This window comes from Portunus trituberculatus, chromosome 17 (assembly GCF_017591435.1).
Source record: "Portunus trituberculatus isolate SZX2019 chromosome 17, ASM1759143v1, whole genome shotgun sequence".
Taxonomy (NCBI): Eukaryota; Metazoa; Arthropoda; class Malacostraca; order Decapoda; family Portunidae; genus Portunus; species Portunus trituberculatus.
Genome location: NC_059271.1, coordinates 25,514,135 through 25,530,374, shown reverse-complemented (window position 1 = coordinate 25,530,374; position 16,240 = coordinate 25,514,135). Strand labels below are relative to the sequence as shown.

General features: G+C 42.9%; 1 long non-coding RNA gene across 2 annotated transcripts in view; it reads right to left on the bottom strand.

Annotated features, from left to right (window-relative positions):
* LOC123504799 overlaps window positions 1-9,112 on the bottom strand; it is an 11,031-nt gene extending 1,919 nt beyond the window's left edge. Inside the window, exons 1-2 of one of the 2 annotated variants that reach the window (XR_006674947.1) lie at window positions 9,098-9,112; window positions 149-469 (exon numbers count right to left, since the gene is read on the bottom strand). This is a non-coding gene — a long non-coding RNA (uncharacterized LOC123504799). The remainder of the gene's footprint in view (window positions 1-148; window positions 470-9,097) is intronic. The other variant, XR_006674948.1, reaches the window with a different exon arrangement.
* Window positions 9,113-16,240: the final 7,128 nt, after the last annotated feature.

Below are 16,240 nucleotides of genomic sequence, written 5' to 3'. Positions count from 1 at the left end.
GCGTTTTCATACCCATTCTGCTTTACTATTCGATAATCTTAAGACAATTTCAGAAACCTATGTCACCACTGAAGTGACCGTGTCAAGGCGCACACTCAACACCAACGTACACCCTTCCAGTATTCATTCACATACACACACCACCAACCTCATCTCCGCTGTGCTCCTGACCTGTGCCGTGCTCCTTTGAGCGCCGTGCTCCACTGTGGTCCGCTGGCCTCTAAGCCTGCAGCGGCACGTCACTCCGTCGCACGTAATCTGGCACGTAGGTTAAGCTCCCCGCTGCTGCTGCTGCTACTGCTCCTCGTAACACACCCAACAACACCAGGCACAATGCGTGGATTCGAGAGGTCCTTGACTAGAGAGAAAGTAGTACGGGCGTCCATGGTGTTGAGTTGAGGAATAGTCCAGTTGGAAAACTTAACTCCTCACCTAGCTTCGGTCTCGTCTCTCCCTCCCTCCCCCCAACCTGCCAACAAGGAGAGAGCAATTTGAGGGCAAACGAGCATATGAAGCTGGTGGTGGAGCGCCGCCACGAACCAACCACTTCCAGTACCGAGACTGGTTACAATATTCATTCTGCTTAGTACTTGGTGATTTTATACAGCTTCAGAAAATTATGTGGGGATTGAAATAGTGCACACTGTTGCCATTAATTTCCTGAACTCTATAGACCCTTCCAAATGTCACTAAAATGGTCTAACCGTACGCAAAACTCAAGGTAAAAATGCGTCCCAGTAGTGAAGGTGTTAGTTAAAGCAGATAGAGAAACAACAAGCTGTGAAGGTAGAACTCAACTCAATTGTGTGAAAGAGAAGGCAGGATCAGATTGCTTGCTAGATGGACTGAGTGAAAGGTTTAAGCAAAATAGTTGCAATAAAGGTATCGTATAGAAGAAACGATACACGCAGTGGGAAAACTGTTACCTACACAATTACTTTCATACTTTGTTTATGGAGAATCGTAAATAGCTGGAAATTTTACTGAAAAAGTTTCGAGCTAATGTCTATCAATAAAACTAAAGATAATAACGTATACACACACACACACACACACACGTTATTATCTTTAGTAGTACACGCCCGGTAGCTCAGTGGTTAGAGCGCTGGCTTCACAAGCCAGAGGACCGGGGTTCGATTCTCCGGCCGGGTGGAGATATTTGGGTGTGTCTCCTTTCACGTGTAGCCCCTGTTCACCTAGCAGTGAGTAGGTACGGGATGTAAATCGAGGAGTTGTGACCTTGTTGTCCCGGTGTGTGGTGTGTGCCTGATCTCAGGCCTATCCGAAGATCGGAAATAATGAGCTCTGAGCTCGTTCCGTAGGGTAACGTCTGGCTGTCTCATCAGAGACTGCAGCAGATCAAACAGTGAAACACACATCAGCAGGCGACCGTGGTGGTGATTCACACACACACACACACACACATCATGTAACTCAGAACCTTCTAGAAACTTAGCGTGGAAATTTGCAATCCTGATGGCCGCTGGAGTAGTGTTGAATTACCGTTGCTTCTCCTAACTAGTTCACTGGTAAACATTTAGGTAGGAATAGCTAAGATAAGCAATTCTATAATAATCATAAATATCTATCCATAAAATGTTAAACTACTTGAATAGGTGATAGTCTAGTTAGCCAGAACAATTTAAGTGTGACATAAAAACTTGTGAAAATTACCATCTATGATGTCGCGCCCTATCATGTGAGCACCCCTACGCTACCTCAAGGAATTCGACGCCCCGAAACATTCAGACATGGCTCCGCAATGACTAGCACAGTGGTTCTTAACCTTTTTACTACCACACCCTCTCTAGGAACTGCTCTTTCTTTCCACGCCCCCCTTGCATCTATGGACAAATTTCACTCCCAGATAAAAAAAAAAAAAAAATAAAAAAACGGCTTTTTAGTCCATTTACTAAGCATGAATTACATTAGTGAGATATTTGACACTGCTCTAAGCTACTAGATCTTGAATACATGGTTAGTGAGATATTTGACACTGCTCTAAGCTACCAGATCTTGAATACATGGTTAGTGAGATATTTGACACTGCTCTAAGCTACCAGATCTTGAATACATGGTTAGTGAGATATTTGACACTGCTTCTTAGCTACCAGATCTTGAATACGTGGTCGAATGCTTGAGAGTGCACAACGTAAGTCCCCTTCAACGTTCAGGCGGTTTCTGTACTTGGTTTTGATAGCAACGAGCGTGAAAAATGCAGTTTCACATAGATATACGAAAAATGGTATGTCTGGGAGACTTTTGAAAACAAGAGTTAGTAACGACGATACTTCTGCATTATTCTATAAGCTTATCTTTACAGTACTGGCCCATGCTCTTGTCATGAAAATAACCCATAAATGGAAAAACTACTTTTCACCTGAGGCTCGTGCCCCCCCTAGGGGGCGCGCCCCCCAGGTTAAGAACCACTGGACTAGCAGGTTTGGGAGTGCTGCGCCGTGACACTGTGTGCATATGAACTCTTCCACGAGCAATTCACACTAAGATACTGACCTGAGCTCTGCATACACGTGTCTATTGAGTATATGAGGCAGGGTAAAATTAGTGACAGTGACAGTGTTAGCCCCTTCAGTACTGAGACACATTTGTGAACCGTTACACCATTTTATTGACATTAGGAACGGTCTATGGAGGTCACAAGATTAATGGCCACAGTCTTCACTATTTTAATTCCCCTCATGAGTTTCTGAAGCTGTAGAAAATCACTAAATAGTCACCAGAATTAATATGGTAGTAGTAGTAGTAGTAGTAGTAGTAGTAGTAGTAGTAGTAGTAGTAGTAGTAGTAGTAGTAGTAGTAGTAGTAGTAGTAGTAGTAGTAGAAGTAGTAGTCGGAATAATAGGAATAGTAGTAGTAGTAGTAGTAGTAGTAGTAGTAGTAGTAGTAGTAGTAGTGGTGGTAGGTAGTGGTGGTAGTAGTAGGTGGTAGTAGTAGTGGTAGTGGTGGTAGGTAGTAGTAGTAGTAGTAGTAGTAGTAGTAGTAGTAGTAGTAGTAGTAGTAGTCGGAATAGTAGTAATAATAGGAATATTATTATTATTATTATTATCATTAGTAGTAGTAGTAGTATAATAATAATAATAATAATAATAATAATAATAATAATAATAATAATAATAAGCTGAAGGCAGTCAGAAAAGAGAAATTAGCAAGACGAAAACTATATAAAATCGCCAAATAGTAAGCAGAATGAATTTGAAAACTCGTCATGATACTGAAGAGGTTAAGCGTCCACCCATAAATGACGCAGGCAATTTTATTTATAATGGTGCCCAGAAACTTACGTGTAACATGGAGGGAGTTACCAGCTGTGGGGGCGGGAGAAAAACTGGCGGAGGGAAGACTGTAAAACACCTCATTTCATAGGGAGCTGTTTTAATGTAGGGAATGATGTGTGAAGGTTCCAGTTTAGATTAGTAAAAGTAAATGACAGAGTGAGGATATTCAGTGTAGCGTCCATAGAAGAGGGGGAGCAATTGAGTGCCATTGAAGAAGACGGGATAAATGCTTGTAAGATTGTGTTCAGTTGATAGATGGACCAGTCAACTTTTCAAGGCTCTCAACAATACTAATTAGATAAATGACAGTAGAATACGTGTGTGTGTGTGTTTTATCTTGCCATAGCCTGAACATAGTATGCCACTAGACTAATATAATTAGACAGGATGGCTACTGTCCATTGAGGCGTTTTCAGTAGCGTCACCGCAAGACCAAACATGTTTAGGCTCACGCTGAACAGGACTGCTTCAGACGACCGTGGTCTCTACACAGACGGCTCCAAGGCAGGTGAATGTGTGGGTGCAAGTGTGTGGTCGTGTGAATGTACCCTCAGGTTCCGACTGCCTACCCATACATCGGTGTTTTCTGCTGAAATTTTTGCAATTGATAAAGCCATAGGCATAGCCTATGCTTTAAATTCACCTCATAATTCAATCATAATCTTTACTTACTCTATGTCAGCCCTTCAGGCAATAGAGTCCGGCCGCACGGATACAAATGAAATCCAGGGCAACATCATTAATAAGTTGAATTCATGTCATAAATCCTTCTCACTGGTTTGGGTGCCTGGACATTCCAGTATACGCGGGAATGAACAGGCTGACATGCTAGCTCGGTCTGCTGCAGAGCTCGAGGGAGCGTGGAACCTCCGTCGGGATCTGCAGTCATGTCTCTCAGTTGTTAAATCATCAGCAAAACTCCTGTGGCAGAGTCACTGGGACAACCTCCACCTCCACACCATCAAACCCATCCTGGGCGTGTGTGTCTCCTCTAATTGCCCCACGAGGGGAGAGGAAGTGATCCTCGCACGCCTCAGGATGGGCTGCACCCTCCCCACCCACATGCTCCCCTACATAGCCAACACCTTCCCACCACAGTGTTCCACATGCAATGTCACCCTCGCACAGTGTGTGCGTTATCGTTAGAAGAGGCTGCTCTTGGCAGCGTATTGCCAGAGTCGCGGTCTCCTGCTAACGCAGACCACCCTCCTGGGTGATGAACACCCGGATGTGGTCGATAGACTGATGACTTACCTGACTGAGACCAATTTAATGAGAGAGTTGTGATTTATGTGTATATATTATGTATTTTACTCTACACTTTTCAAAAAATTCAAAATATATGTATGTAAATAAAAGTATGAGTGTATGTATGATTCCAGGTTTGCGTGATCTGATGTGAATGTTTTCCCTTTCATGTATATAAACAATACGTAGTTATGCTACGTAGCCACCCTATGTACTTGTGATTTATCCCTCCCTTCCCCATGCCCTGACAAAGGATAATAGTTTTGAGTTAGGAGTAGGATCCCTGTGTGAATGCAGCGTGTATGGAATTCTGAGTGAGTGTACAATGGTATTTTTTTTTGTAAAAAATCATAAAAAAAATATATGTATATATAAATAGAATATAAAAAAACTACACTAAGTAAATTAAAATTGTAAATAAAAAAAAACTAAATTAAAGGAAATTACAAGCTTAAAACAATAAAAATGGCCTAATACCTATGCCAGGGTGATGGCCAAAAAAAAAAAAAAAAAAAAAAAAAAAAAAACATCGTACATATCAGTCGCCCTGAGCGTGCGGTATCGTCAAGATATGAATTACAAAACACAGCAACAAGGTGGAAGAGTATGGAGATTTATTACTTGATGGGGAGTATTATAGGCCACTAGTGCTTCATCATATGTATATACCGAGGGCTGAGCAACCCAGTAGTCCTTAAAATCAGCGGGTCTTCAGTCCTTGAAAGATGTACAGTGGTTTGATCTGCACGTACGGGCTTGTTTTGTACATGTTCCATTGTAGATGTATGGGGACGGCTTTCTGACGCCTTTACAATTGAATTACCGTAATACTTAGCAGAGAATGTATTTTACTATCATCTATTACTCTGTGCTATAAGGATTTGCTGCAATTGTATCAAGACACGACCAACATGTTGGTCTTGGTTTGCGACTGGTTTTTCCAGTCGATAGGCAATATTCAGTCAGAAACTAACGTCTTGCAATTTCAGTCGCATATTGACACGTGTGAACCCGCCTTTATCAATTGAGTAACAAAGTTATTTTTGTCCGAGGGATTGAGACGGTATATTATAAAAAACACACACTGCAGGTTATAACCTTACTCTTGAAACACTTCATTATGTCTACCGATGCAGTTAATTTTAATAATAAGGCGTTTATGCTGTAGATATGTGTTTAAGAATGTTTACTTATTTTAATATATCGGTATGTGATAATATATCCAAAAATATACGATATACAATTGATTACCTTTTCAGTGAAGTATTGCGATATCTGGTGTGAATCTGGCAACCGAAGCGCGAATTTGGAACTTTGGATAGATTTTTATTTTTTATTTTCTCAGATTTTCCTGGGTAAAGGGATGACTTGGTTAATTTAGAAAGCCATATGGAGAAAAAAGTACGACATAAGTAGCTGCACATGTGCATAAAGAATTAAAAACAACCTTAATGTTATTATTCTTACTGGTACATAGTAAGGCTTTATTAATTGCATTATAAGATAAAGACGGGTTTACACGTGTCAATGTGCGATTGAGATTTTCAGTTGATATGTTGGTCTTGTTCAGTCGATTTACGACTTTGTTTACATTGTGATGTCACGGAGAACGTTTTGAAAACGTGGTGTCTAGATGTAGAGATGATGATGATGGAGTTCGTGAGAGAAAAAGCACATCTGGGATTAGAAATGAATTATAAAATAAAAAAAAGCTTTCGCAAATCGACGTTCGATGAGATAACTGCCACTTTTCAAGAACGGTTTCCTATGAAGGGTGTTGTTAGAGGTGAGGATTGAATACTTGTCATGATTTAATTTGATCGCAATCGTCATCGTCACCAGAGGAAGAAATCTTGTTGGGTAGCTGTTTGTTTAAATTCACTTCCCACTAACCAGCTGATACTTACCAGTCGTTATGTGTGAACATGTTCCGACTATACTCGCCGCAGTAAGAAATGGACGATAGAGCGTGGAAACCATGGGTACTCCCCCAGTGTTGCCTATCTCCATAGATCATCGGTAGTATATGTGCTACGTTTGCCTTTCCAAAGAAATACCTATTGACGTTGTAAATAACTGCCTTAGTTTGACTATGAAGTTGGCTATATGGCGAGCTTGAAGCATAAGAATGATCCAAAGCGAGAACTTGTGTCTACGACGCCAAAAATTCCTATTGTTTAGTACATTTAAATTAAAGTATGTATCGGTATACGCCTGTTAGTTCAGTAGAAAGTGGGAAATTGCTTGCCTTGATACAAATATACACTGATGAAGAGAGGCTCAAACCATGTCATGTGCAATAAGACATGAAATTAACAGACTTATATTTCAGATGCATTTATGTGCAACGATACACCTGTGTAAGCTTTTAAAATTTGCTCCCAAAAGTATTTATTTTCCCTCTCCCCCCCAAAAAAAAAAAAAAAACAAATAAGTGGCGCTGTCAGGTGTCAAGATGCTGACTGCGAACAATCAAATTCTACAATTGTTCTACGTTGCTAATCGTGTTAATTTGGGTGCAATTTCTAAATGTTTTGTGGAAATAGGAAGAGCAGCTCAGTAATATGTTTTGGCTATAACACGTCAACTATGACTTAGCTGGTTGTCAGCTTGGGCACTCTTGGTGGTCAAGGCATTGTCGTAGTTGGTGTAGGCAGGGCTTAGGATGACCCTGCACTCCTTGCATGTGTGTGTGTTTCACTGTTTGATCTGCTGCAGTCTCTGACGAGACAGCCAGACGTTACCCTACGGAACGAGCTCAGAGCTCATTATTTCCGATCTTCGGATAGGCCTGAGATCAGGCACACACCACACACCGGGACAACAAGGTCACAACTCCTCGATTTACATCCCGTACCTACTCACTGCTAGGTGAACAGGGGCTACACGTGAAAGGAGACACCCAAATATCTCCACCCGGCCGCGGAATCGAACCCCGGTTCTCTGGCTTGTGAAGCCAGCGCTCGTGTGTGTGTGTGTGTGTGTGTAGATTCGGTCCTAAAGTAACGTGTGGCATGTGCTGAGAGGCTTAGGTAAGTAGAGAAAAAAAAAAAAAAAAAAAAAAAAAAAAAACTGCAAATTTTCGTTTTGTTATATATTAGGAGTCAGCTGGTAGTGATTACTGTTGTAAGATATTCTCTTGGTACATTATAAACTTGGCCAGTCTTTCTTATAAATTACTTGGCATGTTGTCGTAGTCACTTGTGAACAACTTTATCAGCAAATAAAAAAAACCATTGGGTTCTGTGCAAGTACAGTAGAGCCAGGATAGTTGTAGATAACCGGACAGCTCCGAATACGACACCAGTAGGTCGAGCTCTTGTTTTCCACTGTTTTATGTAGCAATTATACCCTGATTATTAAGTGGCTTTTTATTGTGATATCATTTAGCGCTGACAAGACTAAAGAAGACTAAAAATAATTTTGTTATTAGTCAATTAGTTAACTCAGACAACACTCACTATAAATCAGGGCAAAGTAGAGGAACTGGACTTTTTAATCAACAAAATTTGTTAATACTGACATAGGAGAACTAGAGAAAAATATCTTTTAATCCTCAAGTTAACTAACAGAGAAAGCTCACTACTAACACTCCTTGACTGCTTCCCCACAGGCAACCCACGGCTTGAAGTACCTGCACTGGGCTGCCCAATTTGCCCTGTGGTGGCAAAACTATTGACACACAACTGCCGCACTGCTGACCATCCCTGATGCATTACCCGATTGATCTGCGGTACTCAAGAACGTCTAGGAAATCCTAGGAATTGGAAAATGATTGATAATGTGCAGTGTTTTACATGATAGGAGGGATTAAAAAGTTGAGGTACAGTTACTGTAGTACTTTATTGTCTACACACATTAACTTTCTCTGTCTCTTTCGCCTGTCAAATCTCTCTCCTCTCCTTCCCCTCTCTCCCACTCCCCTTCCCCTCCTTCCCTCTCCCCTTCCCTTCCTTCCCTCTCTTTCTCTTCCTTCCCTCTCTTTCCCTTCCTTCCCTTTCTTTCCCCTCCTTTTCTTTCCTTCCCTCTCTTTCCCTTCCTTCCCTTTCTTTCCCCTCCTTCCCTTTCTTTCCTCTCCTTCCCTCATTTCCTCTCCTTCCTCTCTTTCCCTCCTTCACTCTCCTTTCCTTTCTTTTCCCTCCTTCCCTTCCTTTCTTCTCCTTCTCCCACGTCTCCTCCCCGTTTCCCCTCCTTTTCCTTTTCCCCCCCTTCTTCCCTCTCCCCTCCTTCCTTCCCTTTCCCCTCCCTCTCTCTTCCCTCCATCCTCCATTCTCCCATCCCTCCCCGACTCTTCCCTCCTTCTCTCTCCTCTCCCTCCTCTTTCCCCCTCATCTTCCCATATCTTTCAACATCTCTCCCTTCTTCTCCTTCCCTCTCTCCTTCCCCTCTTCCCCCTCTCTCTCTCTCTCTCTCTCTCTCTCTCTCTCTCTCTCTCTCTCTCTCTCTCTCTCTCTCTCTCTCTCTCGATCCTGTCAATTCTTTGTTCCTCTCCCTCCTCCTCTCTCAATCCTCTCAATTCTTTGTTATTATGCAAACTTTACTTTGATGCTCACTAGTCATTGCCACACAGTTGGTGTGGTCTGCTGGGTTGAGAGCTTCTGGACCGACAACAGATGGAACACTCTAGACGAGGACCACTCCGAGGGACACTGTTGGGGAAGTATCTTAGGACATGAACAATGCCAACTAGTTTGCTCCATCTTCAAGAAATTTCCACATTTATATTACATGTGTGTTAAGAAATTCCTGTAGTCTCCCATAGTTATCAGACGTCCAAATGTCACCAAAGTTTTGTTGTGTGAGAGGACCCCTGCTGCTACTGCCTCTTCATGGGATCGATTTTCTACACTCCCATGCACTGAGGAAGACAAACATTTTGATGCCAAATAGTACAGCAAATTAGTACAGTGATATCTTGTATGTCCACAGAATCTCCCTATAACAAATGGCCACAACTGATCTCCATTGTTCTTCTTCGCCTCAATACATGCACTTGCTCCTTATCTTTTTTTTTCTTCTTTTCTTTTTTTTATGCAAGAGGGAACTCTGCCAAGGATAACAAAATATTAGAAAAAAAAGGCCCACTGAAACTGCAGGTTCCCTAAGAGGTCAAATGAGTCATCCAAAAGCAAGGGACAAAGGTCTCGACACCTCTCTCTTAAAAGAAGTTGAGTCGTAAGAAGATGGAAATACATAAGCAGGCAGGGAGATCCAGAGTTTACCAGTGAAAGGTATGAGTGATTGGGAATACTGGCTAACTCTTGTATTAGAGGATTGGACAGAATAGGGATGAGAGGAAGAAGAAAGCCAGACAGTATCACCTCTGTTATGGGTGGGATGGGTCTCTGACATGGAAACAGTAATCATTCCAGGGAAAATCAGCATAATACCTGCCGATTTTGCTTGTTTTATAACACCATGCTTTGAGAGGCTGAGGAAGACGCTAGCAATAGTGTATTCATATATAGAAGCAATTAATAAATAACTAAAAATGATAGTGTTACATATTTGGTGCTCCAGTCTTACAGTTGCCTATCATATGTTTATATGATTAGTTAATTCGGTTAATCGTCTTTTAAGGTCATCAGTTGTACTTATACGTCAGACTTTATGTAAAAAAAAAAAAAAAAAAAAACATTTGGCATCATCAACTCCTGTCTCCATATACTTGCGAAAAGGTGATGCAACAAGTTTTTGCTATACCCAACCTTCGAGCACAACCACTCGTCTTGCTTTGTTTCCCGAGTCAAGTGAACTATTATGTATATTGTATAAGTACTTTATAGTCCATCATATTTTCAAGTAGAAGTAAATTTAATTAAGAACATCGTGTGGTGCATAAAAATTGCATTACCTGAGAAACAAGCAAGTGTCCTCCCCAACTGGCATACATGGAGAAGTCAAAGGATTGCATGCACCTTGTTACCTGATGAAGAAAAGCAACAATGTGAGGTGGTTTTCTCTTTACAATAGTCTACCATCATCATCCTCGCTGTGTAAATGAAAACGAATTAAGTATGTGGGATACTATGTTACTTAAGAAAAGCCTCTTCTCTAAATTTTCAATGGAGGGTGTCTCTCTCTCTCTCTCTCTCTCTCTCTCTGGCATAAAAATCAAGGTGATGTACAACTAACCTATGATTTTTTATTCGTTCTTTTGGTTCTACGGAATTTACTTATTAACTCTCTTATGTAATCTATCTAGCGATCTTCTCTAACCTATTTACCTACCTCCGACTCTATCTATCCATGTCACAACCTTGGAGTTTTTAAGACAAGGCCTTGTTTCTATCATCACACTGCTTACTACGTACACGCAAGTCGCCCCACCTGGCAAGGGTGAGTGTCGGGTTGTGAGTGTTGGGTTCTGAGTGTTGGGTGCTGTGTGGTGGTGGCATGACCCAGAGACAGGGGGCCAGGTGGGTTGAGGTGGCAGGCGGCAGGACAGGCGGCGGTTGGGCTACTGGGGACTGTCCGCCGGCAGACAAAAATAACCTGGGCCACGTTACTCCTGTTACCGCCCATTCCCCTTGTGCGGCACGGCAGGCGGTGTAGGAAGATGAACACAGAGTTTGGATGAGCAACATTGGCCTTTCAGTCATCTCGGAAAGAGTGATGCTGTGTAGTATTGTCATTACAGGAGGACCGTGAGGTGCAGCGTGGCGTTATAGCTGCAAGACAACTTGTGAATTGAGACTAATAGGCAAACACTGCATAAAGATAAAAGCTACAAAAATAAATATTTCTCTGTACTTTGTTAATTTGAAGACGTTTTATATTGGCAGAAAACTTTATCATGCAAAAATTCTAATTTGTACGTTCCAGATTCGAGACAATGGGATGCAAAGCTAGACACATTCATTCACAAAAGAAAGCAAAAATGTTCTTATTGCAATTAGGAAACAAAAAAACTAATATTGTAAAGCATTCTATGAAATACATCGTAATACAGCAAGACTAAGTTCAATCACAATAGAAGGTTTTAAGTACTAAATCAACAAGAACGTATTTCGATTATACAATGAGATTGCGGGTATCTTTGGTGGTCGTAGCGGGGACGCGTCGCTAAGCGCAAATGTACACACACACACACACACACACACACACACACACACACACACACATAGCTCTCCGTCGCTATGTTCTCCTCCCCTCCCCCTTCTCCACATCCAAGGTCCCTGCCTCCTCCACGACACGCAGCCCCCTCGTGAGGATAAAGTTTCACCTCTTGCCCCTCCTCCTACCTCCCTCCTTCCCAACACCGCCCTTCCTGTGATGTCGGCACACGCCTCAGCCACACAGCCACGGGGTGTTTCTAAACTTGTCATTAACTGTCGAGTGAACAACAAAGCAAAGACGCAACACATCAAATGATATCATCTTTCCATGTAAATGATAGGTGAGAAAAACTAGTAAATATATCACATACACCATTATCTACCTTACATACCACCGTCAGGACCACCACCACTACCACCATCACATCACCGACGCTACCCTACCGCCACCATCATAGCACGTGCCGGCCATATGTTACCAATACGTATACAGCGTTTGCCGGCAGTGTTTTATTTCCATTTAGTCTTCTTTATTTACAGTGACCCGCTTACGTCACAGCGCCTCATATCCCAAGCTAGAGGAATGTTAGTACTGTTGAGAGGAAAAGGAAAGGAGATAAGGTAAACGAGGGCTGATATTGAAGGAAAGGGGGAAAAATAAAGGAAAAGGACGATGAAAGTACAGAAAAAAAAACATTTGGAGAGACTAAGGGAGATATGAAGGAAAATATAGTAAAGAGATGAAAATAGGCAAGGAAATGAAAAAAATATATTAAAAAAGATTATGAAAATAGGAAAGAAATAAAAATAGAAAATATAATCTGGAAAAAACAACAACTTGTCTACTTCTAATGAGAATAGAAAGGATGGCTGAAAGATAAGAAGAGAGACAAGGAGAGCGAAAGCAGGGGAGAGAGAAGAAGAAAATAAAAAAAGAAACAGTAAAGAGATGAATACAAAGGAATGCTAAGTGGAAAAAAAATAGTTGAATTCCAGGGAAAAAGTTATAAGAAGGGAGATAAGGAGAAAGAAAACAGGAGGGAGGAAATAGGAAAATAATAATAAAAAATGAATTAAATAAAGGAAAACGAAGGAAGAACAAACAGTAGAATAGAAGAAGAAGAAGAAGAAGAAGAAGAAAGAGGAGGAGGAGGAGGAGGAGGAGGAGGAGGAGGAGGAGGAGGAGGAGGAGGAGGAGGAGGAGGAGGAGGAGGAGGAAGAGGAGGAGGAGGAGGAAGACAACAACAACAACAACAAAATATCACCACCACAACCACAACAACCACAACCACCACCACCACCACCAACAACAACAACAAACAACAAAAGGTACAATAAAAAGAGGATGAAGACAAGGAGGAGGAGGAAGAGGAGGAGGAGGGAGACAAAGGAGACAAGCAGGAGAGGAGAAGTCAAAAGAGGAGGGTGTGAAGACGAGGAGTGGGGAAAAGAGGAGGAGGAGGAGGAGGAGGAGGAGGAGGAGGAGGAGGAAAAGAGGAGGAAAACACGGAGGAGAAGAGGGAAGGGGAGGGAGGAGGAAAACACGGAGGGGAGAAGAGAGAGAGAGAGAGAGAGAGAGAGAGAGAGAGAGAGAGAGAGAGAGAGAGAGAGAGAGAGAGAGAGAGAGAGAGAGCAATCCTCCCACATCTCGTATAAACAAATAGGAAAAGGGGAATAACCTTAGGCTTTCCCCTTTCTGCTGTTGCTGCTGCTCCCTTCTGTGTGTCACGTGACGTAGTCCAGGTGAGGGAAGGAGGTGGGCGGGACAGGCGAGGTGGCGGGCGGCACGAGGGTGAAGCACGAGCGATGGGTGTCTTCGGGGAGGTACGGAGAGAGAAAGTGGACTGGTAAGAGGGAAGTAAAAAAAAAAGGGGAAAGAAAAGAGAATAAAAAGAGAAACGGAAGAGTTGGAAAGTTGGTAGAGAGATGAATGACGGAGAGGGAGAAGCAAGAAACAGGGGAGGAAGATAGAAGGAGAAAGAAAATGAGAACGAAGTAGAAGGGAAATGGGAAAATAGAAGAGGATGAAAGGAAAGTGCGGAGGGGAAAAGGAAAAGGAAAACACGGGACAAGAAAGAGACATGTGAAAAGAGCGGATGGAAAAAAAGGCAAGAAAGAGGAGGACGTGAAAATGGGAGAAAAGGAGGAAAAAAGAAAAGAAAACGGAAACACAGGGAAGGAAGAAGGAGAGAGGAGAAAGGAGAAAAAGAAATAAGGAGAGAACAAATGACTGATTGACGGAGCGGAGAGAAAGAAGAACGAACGAAGGAAGGAAGAAAGGAGGAATAGAGGGAAAGAAGGAAGAAAAGGAGAAGAATTCCGAGAGAGAGAGAGAGAGAGAGAGAGAGAGAGAGAGAGAGAGAGAGAGAGAGAGAGAGAGAGAGAAGGAAGAAAAGATGGGAATGTGGTGCACGAGGAGGGATGAAAAACTACAGAAGGGAAAGTATAGAGCGAGGGAAGGACCGACACAAAGGTGGAGGGGAAAAGGTTGGCACGGGCGTCATGAGAGAGTACTCAAGAAAACCCTTTTTTGATTACTACCTGGAGAGGAGGAGGAGGAGGAGGAGGAGGAGGAGGAGGAGGAGGAGGAGGAGGAGGAGGTGATGATAGACAACACGTGCATCTGTTCCTGCCACGCTTCCCTCTTTTTTTTCTTTCCTAAGGTAAATTCTCTGGCCACGTGCGGCTCAAGAACGTGATAACACACACACACACACACACACTCTCTCTCTCTCTCTCTCTCTCTAAGGGTTAAAGGGAAAGGAGAAGTGAGGAGAGGTTTAAAGGAACGTTCTAATGGGCAGGATCTTTAAACCTTACCAGACGTTTAAAGAGCGAGCGGAAGTGTGTGGGAAGTGTGCCTGTGTGGAGCGGGAAGGATGGAGAGAGGGAGGGAGAGTAGAGGGAAGGAGGGAGAGTAGAGGGAGGGGGCGTAGGAGGGTAGAGGGGAGGGTGGGAGGGAGATGCGTGACAGGAAGCTGGTGGCGTCCCGAGACCAAAATAATCCCTCCCTTGAGCCATGTTTCCTATCATCCCTCTTGTCTCTCTCTCTCTCTCTCTCTCTCTCTCTCTCTCTCTCTCTCTCTCTCTCTACGATACAGGACCAAAACAAAACCATTTTTTTTTTTCAATTTTCATCACTCCATTATCAGAATCTTACTTTATAACCACGCCACTTGCATCTGTTGTTCAGTTTGCTCTTACTCTCACCAGTTTGATTCACTCGTCCAAGTGTCTGCTGGGGACTGATGGGAGAAGCTGCGAGAGAAAGCAAACGTGCATTCCTCAAGGTGCGTCTTTGCTCAATCTCCTCTGATGTTGGCTCGTGTTCTTAAACGTTATAATATTTCACTGGGACTGTTTTCAAAGACGACAGGGATGATTATGCGAATTCTTGCGATGTTTTCTTGATTTTAAAGGACGAGAAGGCTTGGTAAACTATCAGTGGTCAAGGAGACATCTTTTGAATTCCTCAGTGACTTCCATTAGAGACGGAAGTTTGCAGATAATGCGACAAAATGTTTCAGAATATGGACCAAGTTATGTCGAGGGTCTGGGACAAGGCAAGAAAGAGTGAATGCCAGGAGTCTCGTGTCTCGTGTTGCTTTTCTTGCATCGCTATCGTTTGTGACTTCAGCAGGAAGATGTTTGCTAAAAATGAATATCTACTTAGTGAATGAAGTTTATATATCGATGATTGCTAGCTTTGTGTCTTTCTCCTCCTCGTCCTCCTCCTACTACTATCTTCTTCCTATCCTTCTCCACCTCTTATCCTCTTCCTATCCTCCTCCACTTTCTCCTATCCTCTTCCTCCTCCCCTCCTCCTCTTTCCTCCCACCAAGACAACCAAACACTACCAGCAATACCACCACCAGGGCCCGTTGACGCAGTGGCAGTGGCAGTGGTGGTGGTGGTGACAGGTGGTCGTGGGTGTTGCTTACTCTTTAATCTGAGGGAGAAATATGAGTGGCAGTAAGGTGTAGTGAGGTTGCCAGGCTTGTGTAACTATCTATTCCTTGCCCTCGTCTATCCCCTCCCCCGCCTCCCTTCGCCGTCGCCGCCTCCGACACCTGCAGGCACCTGTCTTCCTCCTCACTTGCCTGTTCCGCCCTCCGTGACAAGTTGGCTAAAGCTGTGATGGAGTGTAGTGGTGCGGCGTGTGATGTGTTGAGCGGCATTCATGACGGGAAGGTATTGGTGATGTGAAAGTAGAGGTGTGATGTGCTGTAGTGCGAAAGATGGTGAACGGAGGGGGAGCAGGAGGAATGAAGGAAAGAATGTAGTAGTAGTAGTAGTAGTAATAGTAGTAGTAGTAGTGGGAAGGAGAACAAAAGTAGACTAAGAAAAATGATAAGAATACGAAGAAGAATAAGACGAAACAAAACGAGGGCGAGGATGACAAGGCCGAGAATGAGAACAAGAACAAAAATCAACAATAAAGAGGAGGAAGATGAGGATGAGGATGAGGATGAGGAGGAGGAGGAGGAGAAAAACCGATGCACCACCAGCAAGATAAAGCAGTAGCTACGTAAGAGTCAATTCTATCCCCTAAACAAATATAGTAGCCCCAAGTCAGGCTGAAACAGATGAATCATGGCTCACTAAACCTTCCCATGAGGCACAATACGATTCGCCACC